Genomic DNA, 12303 nt, shown 5'->3' with positions numbered 1-12303 from the left:
GGCCTTAACATTTACTTTATATGACTTAACTTCTCATATAAGATTTAGGTACAACAATGACAAAAATAATCATTAATACATAAAACGCAGCATCAAAAACCTTAAAAACAAGGACTGTTTGTAAAACGTGCATGCCCCCCATATGGGCTGTCAGTTTTTAGTGGCAGCCATTGTGTTAATACGTTCTTTGGCACTGTGACCTTGACCTTTGACCTAGTGACCTGAAAATCAATAGGAGTCATCTACGAGTCATGATCAATGTACCTATGAAGTTTCATGATCCTAGGCGTAAGCTTTCTTGAGTTATTATCCGGAAACCATTTTACTGTGTCAAGTCACCGTGACCTTTGACCTAGTACCCTGAAAGTCAATAGGGGTCATCTGCGAGTCATGATCAATGTACCTATGAAATTTCATGATCCTAGGCGTAAGCGTTCTTGAGTTATCATCCGAAAACCATTTTTCTAAGTCGAGTCACTGTGACCTTGACTTTTGACCTGAAAATCAATAGGGATCATCTGCGAGTCATGATCAATGTACCTATGAAGTTTCATGATCCTAGGCATAAGCGTTCTTGAGTTATCATCCAGAACCAATTTCGGGTCACCGTGACCTTGACATGTGACCTAGTGACTTGAAAATCAATAGGGGTCATCTGCGAGTCATGATCAATGTACATATGAAGTTTCATGATCCTAGGCGAAAGCTTTCTTGAGTTATCATCCGCAAACCATTTTACTGTGTCAGGTCACCTTGACCTATGACCTTGAGACCTGAAAGTCAATAGGGGTCATCTGCGAGTCATGATCAATGTACCTATGAAGTTTCATGATCCTAGGCGTAAGCGTTCTTGAGTTATCCGCAAACCATTTTTCTAAGTTATGTCACTGTGACCTTGTCCTTTGACCTAGCGACCTGAAAATCAATAGGGGTCATCTGCAAGTCATGATCAATGTACCTATGAAGTTTCATGATCCTAGGCATAAGCGTCTTGAGTTATCATCCGTAAACCATTTTACTATTTCGGGTCACTGTGACCTTGACCTGTGACCTAGTGACCTGAAAATCAATAGGGGTCATCTGCGAGTCATGATCAATGTACCTATGAAGTTTCATGATCATAGGCGTAAGCTTTCTTGAGTTATCATCCGCAAACCATTTTACTGTGTCAAGTCACCGTGACCTTTGACCTGAAAGTCAATAGGGGTCATCTGCGAGTCATGATCAATGTACCTATGAAGTTTCATGATCCTAGGCGTAAGCATTCTTGAGTTATCATCCGCAAACCATTTTTCTAAGTTATGTCACTGTGACCTTGACCTTTGACCTAGCGACCTGAAAATCAATAGGGGTCATCTGCAAGTCACAGGGTTTTTTTTGGCCCGATTTTATAGCCGAAATTCGGCTATGTTCCCAATCCCAAAAAGTATACTTTTTTCCCAAAATGTGGCAAAAGATTCCCAATTTCCAAAAAAAAAAAAAAAAAATTTTTTTTTTTTTAAATTCAATTACATCTCACAAAGTATTATATGATTTTGTTCTTTTAATCTGAATGTTTATAAAGAGTTACATCAAATTTAGTATTTCGCTAATCAGTGGACTTTTCATGTGGAAAAAAAGGCTAATAATTTATTTTCCCAATTTCATGAAATGCCGATAAAATTCCCAATTCCAAAGCCATGGGCTATCTTCCCAAAAAGTGGAAAAAAAAACCTGAGTCATGATCAATGTACCTATTAAGTTTCATGATCCTAGGCATAAGCGTTCTTGAGTTATCATCTGGAAACCATTTTACTATTTCAGGTCACTGTGACCTTGACCTTTGACCTAATGACCTCAAAATCAATAGGGGTAATCTGAGATTCATGATCAATGTACCTATGAAGTTTCATGATCCTAGGCCTAAGCGTTCTTGAGTTATCATCCAGAAACCATCTGGTGGACGGACGGACGGACATACGGACGGACCGACATGTGCAAAACAATAAACCCCCTCTTCTTCAAAGGGGGGGGGCATAATAATGAGTTAAAAATATATCATTCAACACATTGATACATTTTCTACAATTCTTACCAATTTATGGAATTCAGTCCCTTTCTCTTTCACTTCAGTCTCTCTTCTTTTAACCTGCTGGTGCTGTAAATTCGAGCATGCAAACAGATATTATGGTGTTTCAACTCAGTGTATAAGTTGCTTTCTAAAAGTGAATTTATTAATTTGCTGCCATTCGTGAAATCATGTGAGTTGAACATTAAAAATGTTCAAACCATAGGCTCTGGATGTCAATGACAATCAGGGTTCGCCAAAACCGTCGGTCCGCCAGTCCAGACCAGCAATTTTTTCTCGGGACCTACAAGTGATTTAAGATAATCGGTCCAACTGACTGACACAATTAGATGAAAAATGATTTCAACAATATGTGTTTGTGAAACACAATGTCCCCCTATATGACGTTTGACCTTGTAGGATGACCTTGACCTTGACCCTTCACCACTTAAAATGTGCAGCTCCATGAGATACACATGCATTTCAAATATAAAATTGCTAGCTTCAATATTGCAGAAGTGACATTACATGAGCAATTTTGACCCATATATTTGACCTTGAAGGATGACCTTGACCTTTCACCACTAAAAATGTGCAGCTCCATTAGATACACATGCATGCCAGTGATTTTTTTTGCTCAAATTTACAGCCGATTTTCGGCTGCTTCCCAATCGCAAAAATACACGTTTTTTCCCAAAAATCTGACCAAAATTTCCCAAAAAAAGCCCAAATTCCAAAAAAAAAAACATTTTTTTTTTTTTTTTAGAAAGAAGTCTCATATAACTTAATTATGATTTCATAAATTTAGGTCTCAACTTTATTTTTTAAACATCTTACAAAATATATAACTTGAATTTAGTCATTTTTTTTCCATAAATCATTCCCAAACTTGCCACTTTTATTGATTAAAAAAAATCCCAATTTGACCAGACTCCTTTTCTAGAAAACTCCCTGAACATGCACTTAAAAACAATCACTTCTGTTACTTATAATCCTATTTATAATGCTTAATTTTTCCCAATTTCATGGTTTATCGCGCTATTTTTCCCAATTTAACGGTTTATTGCGCTTATTTTCCCAATTCAAAAGGCACAGGCTGTAACAAACAAGCAAAAAAAATCACTGCAGGCCAAATATCAAGTTGCTATCTTCAAAATTGCAAAAGTACTCATAAAATGAGCGATTTTGGCCACAAATATTTGACATCTGACCTTGAAGGATGACCTTGACCTTACACCACTCAAAATGTGCAGCTCCATGAGATACACATGCATGCCAAATATCAAGTTGCTATCTTGAATATTGAAATACTTCAAGTGTACATAAAATGAGCGATTTTGACCCATATATTTGACCTTTGACCTTGAAGGATGACCTTGACCTTGACCTTTCACCACTCAAAATGTGCAGCTCTATGAGATACATATGCATGCCAAATATCAAGTTGCTATCTTCAATATTGCAAAAGTTATTGCAAATGTTAAAGTTGGTGCAAACCAACCAACAGACCAACCAACCAACAGACCAACAGACAGGGCAAAAACAATATGTCCCCCACTACTATAGTGGGGGACATAAAAAGATCACTCAAAGTGTATAATATGCTATATATATATATATAATAGAAAGTAAATGCTTTTTGTTCAACTTCTGTCAAAATCCTTTTATTTTTTCTAACCTTCATTTTGATGTTTAAAGTTTAAAGTTTGATGAGAATTGACATCACATGCGAGTTCAAAATCAATGGTCTTCGTTATAAAAAGCAACCGAGTGCGTCCGCGATTTTGTTTGTACCATTTAATGTCTCCAAAATAAAAACCGCATGAAATCTTGTTTCAACAGGCATTTGTGAGCATTTTTGTTAAATAGTTTATTATATTGTTCTGAGAAGGATATATTTTAATGTACATACCAACAATTTCTGAAATCAAATTAGATTTTTCACCCGATGTACAATATTTCGGATATTTTAAAATTCGGACATAGGATTATTTAGGTGTTGATTTGTTGTTGATAGTATGTAGCAATATGTTTTGTGTTATTTCAGACAACAAGAATGGATGGTGGTAATTATCATGGACCTTTCTATCAAGAAATAGGTGTGCAAGACATTCATTTAGGCGATAGAAAATAAATACCTAGATTCTCATCCAAATTTTGGGGAAAATTGGGGCGGGTGGGTGCTTTTTATTTATTATTTTTTATTTTTCATTTTATGTGTCGGACCTATATATAAGTAATGAAAAGTTAACGAACTTTTTGGTTTATATGCATAACGCCTATATGTATGTATCAGGGATCATATTTTTTTTGGTTTTGTCGGTCCTAGACAGATTGGGGTCATGAAAGACCGATTGAAAATCCCAAACATTCGGTCCTATTCTGTTTGCTAAAATTCGCATGTCATGAAATCGATTACACAGTGAACATGCTTACACACCCTATTTACATTCTTATCTCGATTAGGTGTGATATACCATTCGCTGCAGTCTCTAAACCGGTCAGGACTAGTTTATTACATGTCAGCCGACTAGTATCAGAGTATGACCCCAAGCAGCAAAAATTTGCGCGGTTATGTATTAGTCATGCGTGAATAACCTGTGTCAATATCAATCGATAATTTCAATGGCTTATACCTAGCACACTAAATAATCGGTCCGTAACGTGTACTTGTCCACGATAAAATCGTTGACAGTTACTTTGGAGATGAAAACCTTGATGTTATCCTCGTGGAAATTGTGCATTTCATGCATGAAACAGTATATAAACAAAGAAGAAAATCGGATATTCTGCAATAATTGTGGGCGGACCTTATACACTGAAAGCATGCGCTGTAACAGGGTTCATACAGATTTTCTCCAATGAAACTAAAGCACTTTTTAAGCACTTTTCAAGGGAAAAAATCCAAATTCAAGCAATTTTTTAGTCGGACCTACTGAAAACTGTATATTATTCTGTGGCCAATACTGACAATATTTTCGCTAAATTGGTCTCCTCTTGCCTAACATTCTATGTGAATTTCAACAGTCTGCACTACCCTGCTACAGTAACAACTGTTTAATCAAAAGTAAGATATTTCATTGTGATAAAGTAATTGACCAAGGCATTACACATACCAACAAGATGCGTTTGTGAAACACAATGTCCCCCTATATGACGTTTGACCTTGGAGGATGACCTTGACCTTGTGAAGGTTGACCTTGACCTTGACCTTTTACCACTCAAAATGTGCAGCTCCATGAGATACACATGCATGCCAAATATCAAGTTGCTATCTTCAAAATTGCAAAAGTATTCATAAAATAAGCGATTTGGGCCACATATATTTGACCTCTGACCTTGAAGGATAACCTTGACCTTTCACCACTCAAAATGTGCAGCTCCATGAGATACACATGCATGCCAAATATCAAGTTGCTATCTTCAATATTGCAAAAGTATTCATAAATTGAGCGATTTTGACCACATATTTGACCTCTGACCTTGAAGGATGACCTTGACCTTTCACCACTCAAAATGTGCAGCTTCATGAGATACACATGCATGCCAAATATGAAGCTGATATCTTCAATATAGCAAAAGTTATTGCAAAATGTTAAAGTTGGGCCAAACAGACCAACAGACCAACAGACAGACAGGGCAAAAACAATATGTCCCCCACTACTATAGTGGGAGACATAAAAACAAACCTGTTATTTGTATTGAATATCATTATGTATTCTAAATGTTCATAACAGATATTCCATGTTCATAACAGATATTCCAGTGGTATAATATAGCTGCTACAAAATGTTAAAAACAATTATGCATCTGATACAAATTAATTCTGAAGTAAAAATCGAAAACTACAAATGTACAGAATCTCGCAACGGCAATATAAAATTATACTTATTAAGTAATTTTTACAGCAGGTACATATATACATGTAAAATCTGTTATAGATGCAATAGTGTACTGTATACATGTATGTTCAGACTGAGAGTCTGCACTCATTTTAAAAGATTGCAGTTTCTTCACAGTATCATCTAATTTATTTGACAATCAGTCAAGTGCAACTTTTTTGTCTTTTGTCTTTTGCAGTACGTCTAAATGAATTGGGTTAACCGAATGAATTTGCTTCACAGACAAACTGCATTTTAGGTGGCTTTTCAACGCCGATTCCCCCATACTGTCGATCTCTATACCTGTTCTGCGTTCTTTACAAGATGCTTTGACTTTAGAATTGGCATTGTCAACAACCCAAAGGTACTTCAAAAGCCACCCTTTCTGAAAAATGCACTTATTCGCTGGCATATTTCAACTTGTCAGCACCGTAATGGCATAACGTGTACAACAAAAACCGAAGAAGACCAATTGGCGGAAGATAAGTAGCTGTTGCCTCCCTTTTGGTCTAAAACTGTACCAACCCGTACCAATCCAGTACCTGCCAGTATGAACTGATCAGAACCGTCATAAATCGTGAAAAAAAACTACGACTTCCGACTCACGGAAATTAAATATTTTTATCCGTTTTTCAAGCACTTTTCCAGCCAAATTCAAGCACTTTCTAAGCACTTTTCAAGGCTATGGTTGAAAATAAGCACTTTTAAGCACTCCAGATCGTTTTTAAGCACTTTTCAAGATAAACCTTGATTTTCAAGCACTTTTCAAGGTCTGTGCGAACCCTGTGTAACTAAACAAAACATGCCGATGCATTTTCCACCTAGCGTTATAATCCGGCAATAAATGAATAAAAGTCACGGATCTGATCGACAGAACAGCCAAAAGTTTTTATGGGTGGAGCTTCACATAAAATAGTACACAAGAAAAATAAAACATTGTATAAAGCTTTAGTAAAAATCGTGTAAGAATCAAAATAATTCGTGTACTTTATTGTTTGTCGTTGAATAACCACGACCGTAAGTTTAGATGTGTGGTATCAAATCACACAGATTAATAATATTGACAACGATGAAAAAAGTCATATAAAACAGCACACAAAACAACAATGAAATAGCAAATGATAAAACCAATTGAGAAAACTCGTATTTACCGTTTAAAAAAATGCCTAAGGGAATTTTACTTGTACATTTATTATACCACCTTCATGAATGGCAAAATCAATTGTATATATTTTAATGTAATTTGTCATGATTTCAGATATAAATTTTCGGACACATTTTCCCCAGTTAAATCCAGACCGATTGATGTTGCCGGAAAATATGATCCATGGTATGTATGTATGTAAAATTAAATAGAATAAAAGAAATACAGTATCAAACTTGACTAAGAAAATACAAATCTGTAACAGAACGGAATACAATTTCCTAGGCAGACGACAGCTTGACTAACTGTAACATCGGGTGACACCTGTGTCAACTCTAATTTATTTCGGCTGACGAAGGCACAGGCGATTTTTGGGTGGTCAACTTTCAATGATGGGGCTTGATAATTCGAATCACAAATGAACTCATTGTACAGGTCCGCGAAGGTTAAAGTTTCTGCACATTTTGACACCCGTACCAATCTTTTACAGTTGTAACACCGTTTTTACACCCCAAAATTAGAAACATTTTGTTGTTGTTTGTGCTATATCACTAAAATTTCAGACGACGCTCGTGCGCCATTAAAAATCAATAAGCGTCTCGGAGACATTGAGTTGCAGATTCACACTTCGCTATATTCGTACTTTCAGCCGTTTCCTCCTCAGTATTTTGCGGCTCGAATTTTTTTTACGGATCTTTTTCAAATAAAATACGTTCGAGCGGGACGATTTTCGAGGGGCGGGCGGGGATGAGAATATAGGAATTTATTTTCTATGGCCTTAATTGAATCTGGAAATCAACCACCTCAGGACTAAGACAAAATATTTTAACAATTGAAAGGTGTTGTTTTAGAACTTGTGAAATTGGCTAATAAACAGAAATTGAAGTAATCCAAAGTGTGAACGGGTGTGTCAAACTTGATTGGATGTCACCCTAACTTTTCAAGAACACGGATTTGTAGAGCTGTGCAGGCTAAAAAACTGTTTGACAAAAAAAAGTCTAAAAGTATGCCTTTGGTTTATTATTTATTTAATAATTGTTTAATTATATCGACTTTGAACATGTTTTTATTGTATTTTAATGTGATCAAAACCCATAAACATTTAAAAGGTTCTCTCTTTTGTTGTGTTTTGCTGTTATAGTTTAGTCAGACAGTGGGACTGACAGAAACTGATTCGGACTTTAAAATTTCAAGTCTGTCAGTCCGAATGACTGACAAATTTTTAAAGTTTTGGCAAACCCTGGACAATGTTGTTTTTTTTTTATTTATTTATTTTTTAGTTTCCCGTTGTTTACTATAATGCATACACATACTAAATTAAAAAAAATCTTCCCACAAACGTCTTCTTAAAAAAAAGATAGTTTGACTATGTACATAGATATTGACAAGGTAAATCACTCGCCATTTTCTAAAGCAACGGAAGTGCGTCCTTATGCATTATTAAATCGCTGTCACCCTGCTCGCTTATTTGAATGCGCGAGCAGTCCGGGAACCTTGCTCTTTCTTTATCTACTTTCAGTTTCAACAGAAACATCCACACAGGAAGTGATAAATCCTTGTAACTATTGTTTCTCACAATTAATGGGGCAATCAAAAAGATATTGTAAACTGCATACACATGAATCATTCCTTACCAATTCGTCTGCCATGGTGATTTCCAGAAAAAAAATCAGCACGTCAAAAATCAAATCTGGCGCCCAGTGTTAAGTGGCTGTTATTGTGTATAGACCAGTTGACGAGTGACGTCACGCGCACCTGCAAAGTTTAGATTCCGCCCATTGGTTGGCAAAAAGAGGTGGAATTCATATAAGCGCATATAGAGAAGGTTGACAAAATCATTGTATTTAATGATAATCATGCACATATCAAATATAATTTTACTAATTATGTCTATATAAAACATCAGCATGCAAGGGAATGCATCTTTGGAACGGTTATATTGTTGTTATTATTCGTTTTTACTCACAACGAACTCGGGAGTGGAACACAATCTAAGAGCTTGATATGTGGTGACCACAAAAATCTCTCTACTTGGCACTTCTTCGCGACCATTTTTAGTTTTAAAAAAAATCTCAGAAATTGAAATTCTTTCAGAATAAATTAAATTTAATGAACGAAAACAAATAAGGATGAAAACAAACAACCAATAGGTCTATTTTCTGTACGCATCATATAGGGTAACTGATTTGAACCGTTATGTCTGAAAAAAAACTTACCTTGTTACACATTAAACAAATTCCCTTGACTAATGAAATTGTTTTATTTAATTGTTCACACTAATTTTGACACTCTTAGTTGCAGCTTTTATATCCCAGTGTTTAATTGCACCTCTGTTCATCACAAACCGATTATCTCGTTATGATCGGATACTGTCCAGACAATTACAAAGAAAAAACATGGTGTCATACAGTAAAACCCAGGGACCTAAACTTGGGTCCCTGAATAAACTACATGTGGCAGACGAGTGTCTGGTCATTAAACACAAGTTACGATACCTCCAAGTCATCTCTTGGCATATTGAGCAGTCATTTAAACCAAATTTTAAAGCTAAATTACTGAACAGTTGCTTCAATAAAATATTTTAAAATTTAAAAAATGAAGACACTGTCGGAAATGGATTAACAGGAACTATATATATTATGCATTTTAATCATAATAATACATTGTTTAATATTTATACATTTAAAATATTGTGCAATTTTACTGCTACGCAATTAAGGTATTTAACGGTTACCGGCAAAAGGAAACTCAGCTATTACGTGTGAAGCGTGTACATTATTGCAGTGTAAGAAACACCATCACGAACAAAAGCAATCACAATAGGGTAAAACATAATTGCGTTAAATAAATTAAATATATGCATTTATCATAAAATGCTGTATTTTTATCACTCCCTATACTCAAACCTGGTTAAGTCGCAGGTCGGGTTGAGTCGCAGTATTTCATTAGCGCCCTCTGGATTTTGTTTATTAACAATCCTGCGTGACCTACTTGTCAAATCTGACAGAAAACATGTCTCCCTACAGATTGAAATCGATTTTTGGTAATTAAATGTCGTAAAACTCAGACTTTAACAATATTTGAATTTGTATAGTTCAGTTAATTGTCGTAACGAAAAAAATACGACATTGCCTAAAAATAACTGTGCTATTTATTTTATTTGATGTCTTAAATTCCATATATTTAAATTGTTATCTACTTTATTGATTGTTACTTTGAAGAGTATGTCGGAGCTTTGATAATTCATGTTCAATTTAAAATTGGTGCTGTTTAACCTATTTACCGCGAATCTACCGGGAGAAAAAATAAACAACAATGGCGGACAGTGGTGTTGGATTTGTTTCTACGGCAGTTAGTTTTGAAGAATTTTCGCCATAAAAAGGCCCTTGTCCAATAAAATTAAGTTAAACATGATTGCCCTTTAAATCATTTATCTGAAATATGAAGATCGTTTCTAGACGCAAGTGAATATTCCTCAAGTACCGCGAGTCAACCGTGTTGCAGTATATATATTACTAGTAAAGAGATTTCAATAATATACATGCAAAGACAGTTCAATTTGCATAATATGCAGGTTTTTTTCCGTTTGCATGCTAAATTGTATTTATTTTGTCATTTAATGTAAAAGAAAATCACCACAATATTTAAAAATTGTAATGTATTACGCTTTTTAGGGCTTTGTTTTATATTAAATGCACCTCTGACACTATCGATCGCTGATGAAAAATAACACTATCCACACCACTTACAATTATAATGAAATTGAATACATTTTTATTATTGTTGAAATATAATTTATTTAATTCTTACTATCAGAAAGAATACGGCTAATTTATTGTTTTGTTTTGTGGAATTGTCAGTATTTAGTCTTCCGTTCACGTTTACTTTATGCTTATAACTACTTTGTATTTTCATGACGAGGAATTTGATTTGTGTATTTACATTTCAGGGCTCAACATTCACCTAAAAACCAACTTGCCCTGTCGGGCAAGTATTAAGAGAATCTACTTGCCCTGAACGTAAAGCCACTTGCCCGAACATTAAATATCACATTAACTGTAAACCTCATATTTTAATAAAAATCAAAATGATACCCCACAAAACCTTTTTTATGTTTGCACATTTAACAAAATGATTACAGGAATTAAAGTCTCATTAAGTCTAAATGTAGATTTGTGCCAATGTTTGTTTATAAATGAAATAATTAGTCATTCTCCTCCACGTCTTCGTCAGCAACTTAGACTTAAAAGTTACTTGTAAAGACAAAGCTAAATAAACTCGACATTTCTCGTCTGCTAACAGTACTGTAAACAACATGTGAACCGTAACAAAATGTCAATTGACGTAAAGCAAAAGAAAATGTATGTAGCAATATATATATATATATATTTATATACCGAAGCTATTTGTTGTTGTTTCTATATAGTTATATAATTTAAGTAGTTTTCTTCGTGACTGAAAACACCAACGATGTTATGTGTAACTGAATATTAATGAAAAAGATAAACACAATAGCATTTGAAACCGATGTTTGGAATCCCAAGCCATTTACCATGGTGCATATACCACGTGACTTTTTAAGATCTGTGTGGGGAGTTAAATGTCAACAAAAGCATGACACAGGTAAAAATTTTAAGGATAACTTTTTTAATATGTCATCATTTTCAATGGGATAAAGTGGAGAGCCCGCTCATTCATGAGAGTTTTCTATAGGTATCATGATTTTTTAAAACAAATGAATATTTTTTCAGTAAAGTGCAACCGCGCGTTTAAACGGTTAGAAAAACGTAAGTCGCATTGGTTTATTCCAGTTGAGGCATTGTGTACACGCCGGTCTTACCGACAATAGTGTAATTGACGTAACCATCTATGTATAGAATGCCAGGCTCCCGACCTCGTTTACAGTTTTTCAATCGGCTCTTGTTATTTGTCAAGGCTGCCGGGAACCAATACAGCCATTGTTCACATGATGGTCATTTATTGTTATGCTTGACGATTTGTACAACTTCAAACAGTCCGAATCTCAATGCTAAATTTCAGGCATAATATTATTTGAGTACTGAGCTTAACAAATATCACAAACAGAGAAACAGACTTGCACATAAAAAGATTAATTCAAAAACGCAGTCAATCACGTGGGAACATTCCATTAAAAGTCAATGACGCCATTTAAACATAAGAATTACCTGCACGCGACACTCAGTTTGGAGAATTACAATTTGGGATATTTT

General features: G+C 35.0%; 1 protein-coding gene across 6 annotated transcripts in view; it reads right to left on the bottom strand.

Annotated features, from left to right (window-relative positions):
- LOC127860448 (uncharacterized) overlaps positions 1-12303 on the bottom strand; it is a 135081-nt gene that overhangs the window by 98346 nt on the left and 24432 nt on the right. For all 6 annotated transcript variants that reach the window (XM_052398532.1, XM_052398527.1, XM_052398531.1 and 3 more), the window contains exon 2: positions 2075-2137. The gene's annotated coding sequence lies outside the window, so the exon portion shown is untranslated. The remainder of the gene's footprint in view (positions 1-2074; positions 2138-12303) is intronic.

The sequence above is a fragment of the Dreissena polymorpha genome, chromosome 15 (genome assembly GCF_020536995.1).
Source record: "Dreissena polymorpha isolate Duluth1 chromosome 15, UMN_Dpol_1.0, whole genome shotgun sequence".
Classification (NCBI taxonomy): Eukaryota; Metazoa; Mollusca; class Bivalvia; order Myida; family Dreissenidae; genus Dreissena; species Dreissena polymorpha.
The sequence above is the reverse complement of the archived record's forward strand: the minus strand, read 5'-3'. Positions and strand labels throughout refer to the sequence as shown.